At 41.3% G+C, this 12047-nt stretch overlaps 1 protein-coding gene across 2 annotated transcripts in view; it reads right to left on the reverse strand.

The window, feature by feature from the left end:
• The window catches only part of LOC128877612 (uncharacterized protein DDB_G0283357-like), a 100751-nt gene that overhangs the window by 13206 nt on the left and 75498 nt on the right, over positions 1–12047 (reverse strand). Inside the window, exon 1 of one of the 2 annotated variants that reach the window (XM_054125063.1) lies at positions 10764–10823. The exons of the other annotated variant lie outside the window; for it this stretch is intronic. The gene's annotated coding sequence lies outside the window, so the exon portion shown is untranslated. Of the gene's footprint in view, positions 1–10763; positions 10824–12047 lie in introns of those variants that run through there. 2 annotated transcript variants of the gene reach the window in all.

Genomic DNA, 12047 nt, shown 5'->3' on the forward strand with positions numbered 1-12047 from the left:
TATCCTCTAAGGTTAGGATTCTATTTAGACGCATGTATATATAAATACAGGTAAAGGTAACGCACTTTCAGCGATTACACGTAATACGCAGCATGATCTTCTGCCAAACCTTTTCTTGAAGAGAGACTTCCCTAAATACCCTTTCGTCTTTGGGAAGGTACAAAACGCGTCCTCGCTCGTTCCTCGTTTCTCCGCGTGGTCTCCAGTCGCGTGTTCCGTATTACAGTTAAGAGAAATCGCGTCGAATTCGCGGGGCAACCGTGTTCCTTTTGTTCACCACCGACAAGAATTAATAAGCGAGTATTGTGAGCCCCGTACACGAGGAGAGGTTGTTCCATGAGGACGGTGTACCTCGTGGAGCAACAGTGTTCCTTGGAGAGCCGCATCGAAACGACGCTGCTCGAAGGCTACATCTTCGATGGAAAAAATGGAGAGTCGTAAATGCAATGGCATAAGGTGTACAACTGTAGTCGAACAGGTACACGTCGTCCGTCGGTAATCGGCTAATTCGAAGAGTTTACATGTCCACGGTCAGGCTTTTGTTCGGCCTTCGACGAACTTGAATTATGAAGCTCGGGTAACGGGAAGTTCAGGTGAAAAGTGCAACTGTGGACGTTTGGAGGATTGTTTGTTAGGTTGCTTCTATTCTCCCCTAAGTAAAGGGTATGAAGAACGTTGCCGACGATAGTGATCGAACAGTCATCAGACGTTCTCGACATTTCAAAGAATACAGCTGATCTAGAATACAGTTTCTGTTATATTTAAATTGTTCTGCGTTTAATTGTTCTACGTTTAATCGTCATTGTTAATAAGGAAATATTAAGTTACGGCTCAGGATATGCCAAGGCGTAACAATATTATTCTATATTCTTTACAATTTACCTTTATTTGCGATCTAATTTGCGATATTTTTGGAAACCCATGTAAAGAATCAAGATTTAAATAAAAATACGCTTTGACTTCCATAATTTTAGCGTTAAATGTAGTATTCTACTTTCGTATTATGTATTCGAAGCTGAAGCTGGCTCAAGAATACAATCAAAAATAAATAAAAATTTCATTACAGGATGCCACTGAAGATTTATTTCCTACTTTGCTTGCAAACTTTACATTTAAACATATTTTTATATACTTTCTGACATTTCTGTGTTCGAGCCATCTACATCCACGAATATAGTATCGTCAAAGGCGGCTATAAATTCTGGATTCAAGGTTACAAGTGGACCTCGATCGTCGATCGAAACGCCCTTTTACCCAGAAAACACGTGTTCCCATAAAAACTGAATATAAACTCTCCGTGAAAGAGGCAAAGCATCCGTAATCGCATCGCCGAATTACCATTCATGTTTCCTTTCTTCCTCGATCTTTCATCTCCGATTCGGAAGACTTCATCGCCGACTCGAAAATTGGTAAAATTTTACGATCTCCTTTATAAGCCATAATAACACGTCCACGTACCGACTGTATGGCTTCATTTCGATCCGATACGATTTCCCAATAGCCTCTCGCTGTCCAGTCACGCTCCCATCTGTCTTTTTATTCCTGTTCCCAGCATCGTTCACGCTACGTTTTTTCGCTACCGATTCACTCGACAGATCTAGGTCACTCGGGAGGAAGTATTTTTAGGGAACTTTAGGCGAATTAATCGCCAAGGACGCGTTCAAGGATCCGTAGCGCTGTTTTTGTTAAAATTCAGACCGAGATGATTCGCTCTTTATACATATTCGTTTCTCACGGTTTGTTTTAAAGGGAACGTCATCTTGGACGCGTGAAAAATAATGAACCCCAACAACCAGATCTTTGATTAAGTCAATTACTTTCTAAAGGAAATAATATTTTACAAACTGTGTTTAAGTGAAGGATACCACATGATGGAGATGTTTTTATGTGAAAATTATATTTTATAGTTCTCCGTCATGTGGTATCTTTCGCTTAAATACAATTTTGTAAAATATTATTTCCTTTAGAAAATGATCGACTTAATCAAAGATATGATCGTTGGGATTTATTATTTTCTAAAGGAAATTGTTGAATATAGCCATGATTTTTAAATATCTTCAGATAGCTTCGATCGAACGAACGCTCGCCAACTACCGATTCTCTGTAAAATGCGACCTTTGCATTCTTCAGCTTTCATGGAATCCAAGCAGATCCTTTCGCAGCAAAATGTCCGTGATTTTTTCGAAACCGATCGACAAGCGACTTTCTAGACGAGTAACAAAAGCGTCGAATCGAACAGATTTCTTTATCATGGCCGATCGCCGCGATCTCAATAAATACCGTTACCTTACATACTGCGATCCGTATCACCTGTCTACTATGTAGTTTAGTAACCAGTCGCTCGTTCGATTTCTTTCTCGCTCGCTCTTTGTCCGTAACGTTTTTCTGACGCGGACGTTTAAGGACTTTATCGCTTCATTCCCGTGCGCTGCGATTTTCCGAACATTGCTGCGTTTCTCGCGCAACGGAAACTACGTACAGCTGTTTTCCAGCGAAGATATTCTTGACACTTCCATTCCTATCGATGCAATTTTCAGTCCACCGCCGTAAACGGAGCCGTGTTACACGTTTCTTATGCGATGCACTCGGAATGCCGAGTAATCGGCGTTTAAATAATATCTTTCACTTCGATTTCTATGCATACCTCGGAAAGAAAGCTTTTTTTACAGGTACGGGATCGAGTCTTATATCGAGGCTAGGTTTTGTGACTACTCTACGAATGTCTAATTACACTTTAAACAAAATTTATGAAATATTATTTGGAATTCTATTTGATATTTATTGCAATCTGTTACAAAAAAAATAACAATATTTAATTATAAAATTGAAACACGCAACGATTCACGGAGCACAAGTTGAAAAACTTCGGCAAAAACATCACCATCTTTCTCATAAATTGTTTCCAGTCAAACCACACGTCAGTATTTTATATTCCCTGGGAAGAACAACTCCTGTGTGTCGCGATTAAGCAAACACTTAGGATTTTCGTCTGGATGCACCGTAGACCGAGACGCCTAAAATTATCGTCCGACTCATTTGTTATTCGCTCCTCTTTGTTATTGTAGATGTTATTGTAAGATGATTCAGGAGGAAGATGTCCGACTTTGAAGTTATTCATTTATTGTATCGAACAGTGGTTGAATACGGCGAATATAAGGACTATAAGGTCTCTCTCAACTCTTGATAATTATACTTTTTGGCCAGTGGCAAATCTCTGTCACCTAAGCAGAAGATATTCTTATAAGCACGCCGAGAGCTTTCGATTTAGAAGGATTTAACGTTTCCGTGGATCATCGTTTCGACATACTTTATTACTCTTATCACTTTCTTCTCCAGTGATTGCTACCCGTCTCTCTCGACGATTATTTTCCGTTGTCTCGTTCAAGGGACCTTCGACTGCGCGATGAAAAGAAAGAACTCTCACGGCGTGTACCGAGCGATCCTGACGGATCTGACTTTGAAATCGCGACGCGTGTCAATGTCAACGCTGTCTAGTCTCTGGCAGTCAGTGTCAGTGACGCAACGATCGCCTGCAAAGGCCACGTTTCTAATTACGTGTAAACCTTCTCGCGAGTGACCGTCGATTGTTGATAAACAGCGAAACGGACCACACATTGCGCGGGGTTTCTCTTCCCTAATGCGTCACATAGACGAAATAACGGAATTCTATTCTACGTGATCGCTACGGAGCGTTCGCGCTGGGAGAACGGCCGCCTAATTGAATTTTAGTAATTGGAAGTGGAGGTGCGGCGAAAAGGTTACGTATAGTACATTCGCCGGGAATTTGTAGCGGTAATGATTCTTGGGACTCGTTGAAATCGTGAATTGTGTTTCTCATCTTACGATCGGTTGTTAGATGAATGAGAATTTTTAAAAGATTGCGATAATAGTACGTTGGATTTGTCATTGTGAACGTAATTACATATTTTATTTTGAGTATTTATCGTTGATAGTGTTTATTAGCACGAAATCACCATGATTAATGACATCAAACAGATCAAGATCCTAGAGTTACATTGCATTACATTCATTTGTAAAAACATGTTTATTCACTCGAAGATGCCCGCCATCTTCGATACAAGATTTGTAACTTCTGCATCAGTTCCCTGCTCCCGATACCAAGTAATTTGCGCCGCGGTGGTTTCCCCATTACTTTCCAGGAGGACATAAAATTTGTTTCGAACATGGGCCATCGTTGACTGGGCCCTCACGTAGCCAGAAATTGAACTTTCCTTCTTTTTGATTTAATACCGCGCGCCAGCCCCCGATTCGTCCTGTTTCGATTCTTTTGCTCCACGGACATAATTTCAGTACCGCGGCCAGTAATTGCTAATTGCGCGACTCTTTCGACCTCGTCGTGCCTTTTTTCTCCCCCTCCTCTTTCGCCTGCCCCCCCACCGGAGTTCCTGCTTTCTTTCATGCCGATTGTTCCTCCTTTTGTCATTGTTGTCGAGCGCCTTTTTCCCTTCCGCGTTGATAAATATCGTTACGCTGCAAAACGACCGAGGATATTCCCGTGATCTTCGCGTCCTAGTTATCGTCGTACCTATTACGACACGGTCGCTTAGGCGTTTTTTTTTTGTCCGTCGCCGCGATGCAAATTGCTCTCTTCGCAGTTTAAGAAAGTCACACGTGCTCTTATCGCTCCTGCGACGTTTTCACCTAGCAATTATCTAGAATCAATGACACGTGATGGCTGTCAAGACAAGTAGAAAGCACATTTGTATAGTCATGCAATAGCTCGATTCTTGATAGATATTTTGTTAGTTTGCTTTTTTTATCGCGGTATTTGTTTTCATAACTTCATCAATCATCATAAATTTCATTCAAATTCGTTTCCTTTATTGCTCGACTTTCAGAATTTTTTTTTCTTTAATCATTCAGTGAAAAGCACCGTCACTCGTGTGTGGGCGACGCGGCGATCAACGTGTTACGATAAATTTAGCTTGTTTGGTATCGTTAATCGTGGTGATTTCAAAGCGTGATAAAATGTACCGTACGCTCTGTAGTGGTTTCAATGCGCGGTAAGAAACACCGTACTAAGCGCTGCGTATGAACACAAAGCTTGAAAGAAACGCAATTTGAAAATGTATGTGCACAGCTAAACGAAGAAACCGACGTTTTCGAGCAAAGTGACGCGCGAAACAATCGTTCCGCAACTCGAACCGAAAAGAAACGCCTCGAAGAAGTAATTGTATTCTCGTTAGACTTTTTCCCAGCGCCGCTGCCTGCTGCGCGAAGCAAAATCCGAGCGGTCCAATTTGGCGGGAAACGCAGTCGTGGCGGTTTCACCAGCGATTTTTGCTCCCCTTGCCCCTCCAGGGAAAAGACAGAAAGAAAGAAAAAAAAGATGGAAACAAATCCAGGAAAGCAACGGCAATTTCGCTTCGCGAAGAGAGAATTGATATTTTTGCGACGACGCGCTTTACTTTAGAGCCATTTCACGACTCACCCCTCGGGCAGCGCGACCAATTGTTAATTGGCAAGTAGGTTAAGGGGTCTGCTGGCTTAATTGCGGTCAGTTTTATCTTTTTTTTTTATCTTTCTTTTTTTTTTTAATTGAGACAACCAGAGCTCCTTTAATTACACACGTGCAGCGACAGAGAAAGCTATCGCGAGCGGTGTAACGTCCTCCGGTGCACCGACCGTTCTTTTTATTACCTGCGCATGCCCGCTGGACGGAAGCCTGCAGGGGAGTCGTTTAGTTTTTGATTTAGCGGAATTATTCGGTCGTGAAGCGTTTACGAATGCTTTTGGCGCGATAAATACGTCCACGGTAATGGGCTATTATCCACAGATTCTTTGGTAATTGTCGGTTTTAGTGGTAAAGTAGAAAGTTCGGCGGTGGATTTATGTTCTCCCGAGAGTCTCTGTTTGGAACTTATGTCATCTGAAGTGCATACACCGTTCATAAATACGTGGACAGTTTCCACGTTTGATGAATAGTTACACCTTGAAATATTGCTAGAAGATTGTTATCACATTCTGTTTCGGATGTGTATTTGGTAAAATTTAATAATATTAAATGTTGCGAGTGGGACAAAGTCTCCACAAGAGGCTCAGCATTTTGCATCAATCAAACACTCAGATTTCTCTTTCCATCTCATCTTCTTCCAACGGTACGTTGGAAATATATTTCCCAAAAATGTTTACTTCAAATCTAAATCTTGACGCTAATATCAAAGAGTTAAGAAGAACCCTGTATATTCAGTGCCTAGTGACACCCCATAGAAGTTGTGTTAATCCTTAATAGGAACACGTGTTTTCTGGATCAGTTTCAAAATAAAAATTCAAACCAAAGTTACAGTCCGAAATGTACCCAGAAAGTACGAAACACCAAACGTTCGTTCTCTTTTCCGGTTTATTTCTTCTTTCGTTTAAGAAGAAGAATGATAATTGCGTTCGATGTAAGGATTCCTCAGATCCCGAGATATTTCCGAGAAGTTGCGGATGGTGCGCTTCGGGGTACACTTTCGTCGGCCGAGTGAGCGATTTTACAATGCATAAAACGCGCGGCTCGCGCAATCGCCTCGACGAAAGACAAACCCGAACGATAATTGGCCGGGGAACTGTACCGTTCGTGACAAGATCGGGGCTATTGAATTTAAAAGGAGCAATTCCGACTGATTCAGAGAGCTCGTAAAACGGTCGATCAAATGGGGACGAAGCCGCAATAAAAACGCAGAATACGGCACGACCGGAAAAAAACGCGCCGCTCGACGACGACGAATTCGCTCGTTATTAGCCATTATTAGCCAATAATAGACTTTCCCGTTTTACGATATTGAAACGCGACACCCACGGGCTACCCTGCTCTTTGCCCTTCGCCTCGAAGAGGTGTTTCGTTCGAATAGGAACGGAGAATGTCGTCGCATATCACGTAACGTTAGTGGAGGACCGAACCTCTCCTCTCGCGTCTAGAACCTGCGAGCCGTGAATTCGATATTATCTAGGGGACACGATTGCTGTCTGGTTAGGAAGTTATGTGAGAAACGGCCTAGTAATGTCCTTTATTTGTAGGCGGCTTGCTTCAGCTGTGATTTGCATCTTCGTCTCTCAGACGATGATTTCTTCGGTTTCGAAAAATAATAGAAAAATAGAGAGTTGGTTCGTAGATATGTCAAAGAAAATGTTTGCTTTGTTCTAGAAGAAGAATGCTTCACGTTTACGAGCTTCCAATTTTATTTTAGGCTGAGAATCAGAATTTTCGACTAGAATAGTTCGATAAAATTTGTATTCGCTTTATTTTAAAATAAATATCTAATAAAACTTGCGAATCTATTAATATCAATTATACCATTTATGTTGATGTTTCAAAATAAATTTCTTATTATAAATATATACATGTGTGGTGTCCATTTATGTACATATTTCTAATCAATCGTTTATTTGGAAAACATCGAACCTGTAATTTAATTTAAAGAAATTTCTTCGATAGACATAGAAGGTGAGAATACTTACGAGACTGACTGTATTCACGAACGAGGATGTGCGTTGAAGACTTTAGTCCGACTTTGCGACAACAAAAAACTAAATTCATATACCTTCGCGTTACGTTACTCATTGATAAATAAAATTCTCCTATACGTTGCATTATGGTAGACGGTTATGATGCTGGTAGAGTGATGAACGTAGGGGGTCTATGGTCACGGAGTTCCTGTTACGAGCGAAAGTTCATAAACGTTCGAATGACTCGGGACATTTTTCACGTTTTAGAATCTGAACGTGAAGGACGCCTCGCAGTATGAACGGGCCGTCATCCTAAGCTGGGAACGGTCGTTAAATTATCGGTAATGCGCGCGACAATGCGTCGTAAAGGATTCTTCGCGAAATACCTATAATTTATCGCGCTGAATTCACTTTGGAGCGCGCAATGAAGTCATCGTTAAAAGTATGCGTATCTATATAACCACACTGTTTTTTTTTTTGTTTTTTTATTCTTTAACGCGACAGTAACCGTTAGCGACGACTCGAAAAGAATTCAATTCCAACGTCATTCAATCCATTTCGACGCTTCGAGCTTGCGAGACGGTATCGCCCGCCCATTGAAATCGCTCGAGCGAAGATTGCCTTAATGTCGTGTTCGCAATTTTATTACGCGATAATTAGCCACGTCATCGTTTCGAACTCTTCTCTGTTCGATGTGGAATTCGCTCCTTTGTGGACACGTCGAGGTTCGAATTTTTTCAATCGAATACTGACGGAGGTGCACAACTTTTTAATGAGAACCGTCGTTTCTGGAATTCCTGTTGCGTAGGTTGTTGTTACCTACACATAGCACGCCACGCTATTCTTAAGTCGCGAACAAGAATCATGCGCCAAGCAAACCTTCCGTTGACGGTGTTATAAATTTAACCTCTCGAGAGACGAATTTTAAGTGGATTTTCTTTTGCTTTAATCGAGTACAAATATTGTGTCCCGCTTTAATATTGTATGCTTTTTTTTTATTCTAAAAGGTATTGCGGCAAAGTGTTATAAATCCATACGAAACCAAAGCAATGTTTACTTGCAAATCGATTTTGACGTTTAAATATCCTGTTCCACTTTAATATTCGATATATTTTTAATTCTAAAAGATATCGTAATCAAGTATCGTAAATAACGGTAATTTTGGTATAAAAGCAAACGTAAACATACAGGGTGTCCCAGCCCAAAATATTGCGATTCTTCCCATTTTCCGCATGGTGCTTACTGCATCAATGGGACCGAGTTTTCTCCTTGGAAATTAGCAAACTTTGAAGCGTTGTAGCTTGAAAACTAACAAAAATCGGGTAAATACATTAAAGCTTAATGAATTCGAACAGAAAATTACTATCGCATGGTATAAAAAAAAGTATATAGTTCCATTTGAAAAACGAAACTTGACCATCGTATCTCGTTAAATAAAAAAAGTTAACAAAAATTTCTTCTCGCTGAAACATGAGGCCCGTTTTACCATGCAATTTCCATATTTGAAATTTTCCATTCGGCCGATAGTTTCGGAGTTTGCGGGACTTCACTTAAGCGGGACACCCTTTATGTCTCTCAGATACCCATCCCCACCGCTGCCAGCCCATTCATACTTCTTTTGCCCGTAGTTTTGCACGAGTAGCCCCGACCACCGGTGTAATATGATCCTCACCGATTGATACGCTTCTGTCGAGTGTTCTTTTTTCCTCGGACCTCTTTCTCTTTCGCTATCTGTCCTTTTCTACGTTCGACGCTCGGCACGTGTCAAGTGTAAACACATAAAAACACTCGAGTGTCAATATTTTGGGTCTCCTTCGGTCGATACTGTATCTTCTAATGTTTTGTCAACAAACTTCGAGCGTAGAGAAGGACAGCGAACGAAGAGGAGGACGGAGCGAAATGCGAAAATGGCGACCAACACCGGGATTATTTCGGCGAAACATGTAGTAAATATGCTGCGAATCGCGTCCGTGTTTGGTATCGTTTTAATCAGAAAAATGTCAGGTACAATACGATGGTAACAGTTTTACAAGAAAAACGGTAATAATAAAAAAAAAAGTTTGATCGTTGCATTAGCATTGTCTCATCGAGATATCCCGGATCATGTTACTGTCCATTTATCGTAGAGAAACTTGTGCATTTAAGGAGACTGTTGAATTATATATGTACGTGTCAATATCTTTCAAGAGGTGTTAACCTGTTTAGAGGCGAATTGTGTTGTATAGAATAGACTAAAAACATGTGGCCGCTGTTGGCCTGTTACATCTATCAGTTTCGTATCATTATTATTGAATTACAATAACTGTAAACTCTAGACTAAAATAGCCCGTTAAGAGGGTTGAAACCTCGAAGATCCATTTATCGTTTCCTTTTCAAGACTGATGAAATTATTGATTGGTCAAGCTAAGAGGCACTTTAAATAGCGTCGATATCGATAAAAGTATTAATTTATCAAATTAAGACAAGTAGGACAGTGCATTATTCTCTTTCGACACCCTTTCAATTGATTGAGCCTCTCCTCTCGTATTGCATTCTTGTATGTTAACTGAGTATTTCAGAGTGTTTCAAAATGGATTGTTGGGGATTATTGGGACATAGTTTCCAATAAAATGCTGCCCTCAGGGCCCGTAGCTATATTTGATTGCAGCTACAGTACGGGTTTAGCAATCCCGACGTACCCGAGCTATAATAGGGCTAGTGGACCTTAACAGGCTACGTCTCTAATGAGAAAATTATGAAGAGTATGCAAGGAAATACGAATGCAAAGTAATGTACAGCAGGAATCAAATGAATGCAAAGAATGAACAAATGGCACCCTTATAAATGAAACTCACTCACTCATTATGAATATTTAATTTCGATGGGAATGGCGACTGTCGTGTTATAGAATTTAAAAGAGCTCGAAAAATATACGTGTACATAACTGTTAGTGTATGCAAGGAAACGCAAATGCAAAGGAACGAAAAGCAGGAATCAAATGAATGTAAAGAATGAACAAATGTAGATTTTGCACCCTTATAAATAAAACTCGCACGCTCGTTATGAATATATAATTCCGATGGGAAAAATAAATGTATACATATGTGTTAGCATGCTTGAAAAAGGTTCAAAAGGAAAATGATCTGCGTAACTTCTCAAAGCAGTAATCACGATGCTTGAATTAGAATGAATGCGTAGAAATGCAAGAATGCATAAAAAAAGATACTTTAGACAGTTTAGAAGGAAAACATTCTTCTCGCTCGAGGTTCTGAAAAATATGAATATGCATAAACATCTACGTTTAATAATAGATCGTCGTTCAAGTATAGACTCACGAACATATATCCCCTTCGATTGAAAAGCTGTCGTCGATTGCCAGGATGAGCAGATCCTTCAGCCACCTTCGTCCAGCGATAAATATACATACTTTCCAGGAAGAGTTAGACGTCTATGTCTGAGAAGATTGCGAATACCGAAGACGCAGTCGGTTTGCTTTCCGTGCTCCCCGGATGTTTTGAATTTTATCTCTTTGGAATATCTTGAGTAGCTCGCTCGTGGAGGCCATGCGTTACTACAGCGTTGTTCAAAAGGATTAGGCACACGCTGAACATTCGTGTATAGTTAGTTGAGCTCCAGGAACGGTCTCGATAACGAGCCCGCCACCATTTTAATTCCTGCCGTGTTATCGCGGCCGTGCTTCTAGTCTCTAGAGTTCCCCGTCGCCGCTTTCGCCGTAATATAACATTTCGTAATGTGGGTAGTCGGAAGGCAACGTTGACCGAAACGGTAAACAAGCGGCCGTTGAATGTTTAATAAGCGTTCCGTCTCAGTCGAGCTGGAGCAGTCGAGGTGCAAACAGACATTGGCCTGAAAAAGGTGAGGTTCCATTGCCCCGAGAGAGAGAGAGAGAGAGAGAGAGAGAGGGGGGGACGGCAGAAAAACAGAAAAGAGAAAAACGGAGATTTATCCGATTAATCTGCATACGGGCAGGTAACGTGTCCGTCATGCTCGCGTCCCGCATACCTATCTTATCAGGCCAGAGCCTCGTTACTTTTTCCTCCCATCCCACCCTGCACTCGACTCTTTTTTACGCGCGCAAGCATGAGCTAGCGCCGTACAATGCTGCCGATTTCGTAAGTGTAGCGTGGCGATTCGCGAAGTGTTCCAGCGCGTTTACGCGCGTGTGCCGTAGGAACTGGGCCGAGCATCCGTTTCCTTCCAACGATTCCGCGTCGCGTGGCTCTCCTGTCGGCTCCCCGGGTTAGCCTAAGCGGTCGCGGACTTTTTATGGGAACGAGGCGCCGTGAGAAGCGCCCAGGAAACGCTCCACGGTAGGCCGTTTGCGTTAAAAAGTTGGACGGGATTACTCGTGCGATTCAACGAGACTGGAGATAAGGAAATTGGCGAAGAACGTGGGCTTCCTGAGAAATTAATTCTAGGATATGTTTATACGGAATGTTCAAAAGTGTTTATATCTCAGAAACGGTTGACCTTTCTATCCATGTTTGCTAAAGCTTTTTTATTCGCAAGGGAAGGACACATTATCACATTATAAATCATTTTTACTCTACCCAAGAAATCGAGCGTATTCGGCGCTTTATAATCGAATAAAATTTGTC

The sequence above is a fragment of the Hylaeus volcanicus genome, chromosome 5, assembly GCF_026283585.1.
Source record: "Hylaeus volcanicus isolate JK05 chromosome 5, UHH_iyHylVolc1.0_haploid, whole genome shotgun sequence".
NCBI lineage: Eukaryota > Metazoa > Arthropoda > Insecta > Hymenoptera > Colletidae > Hylaeus > Hylaeus volcanicus.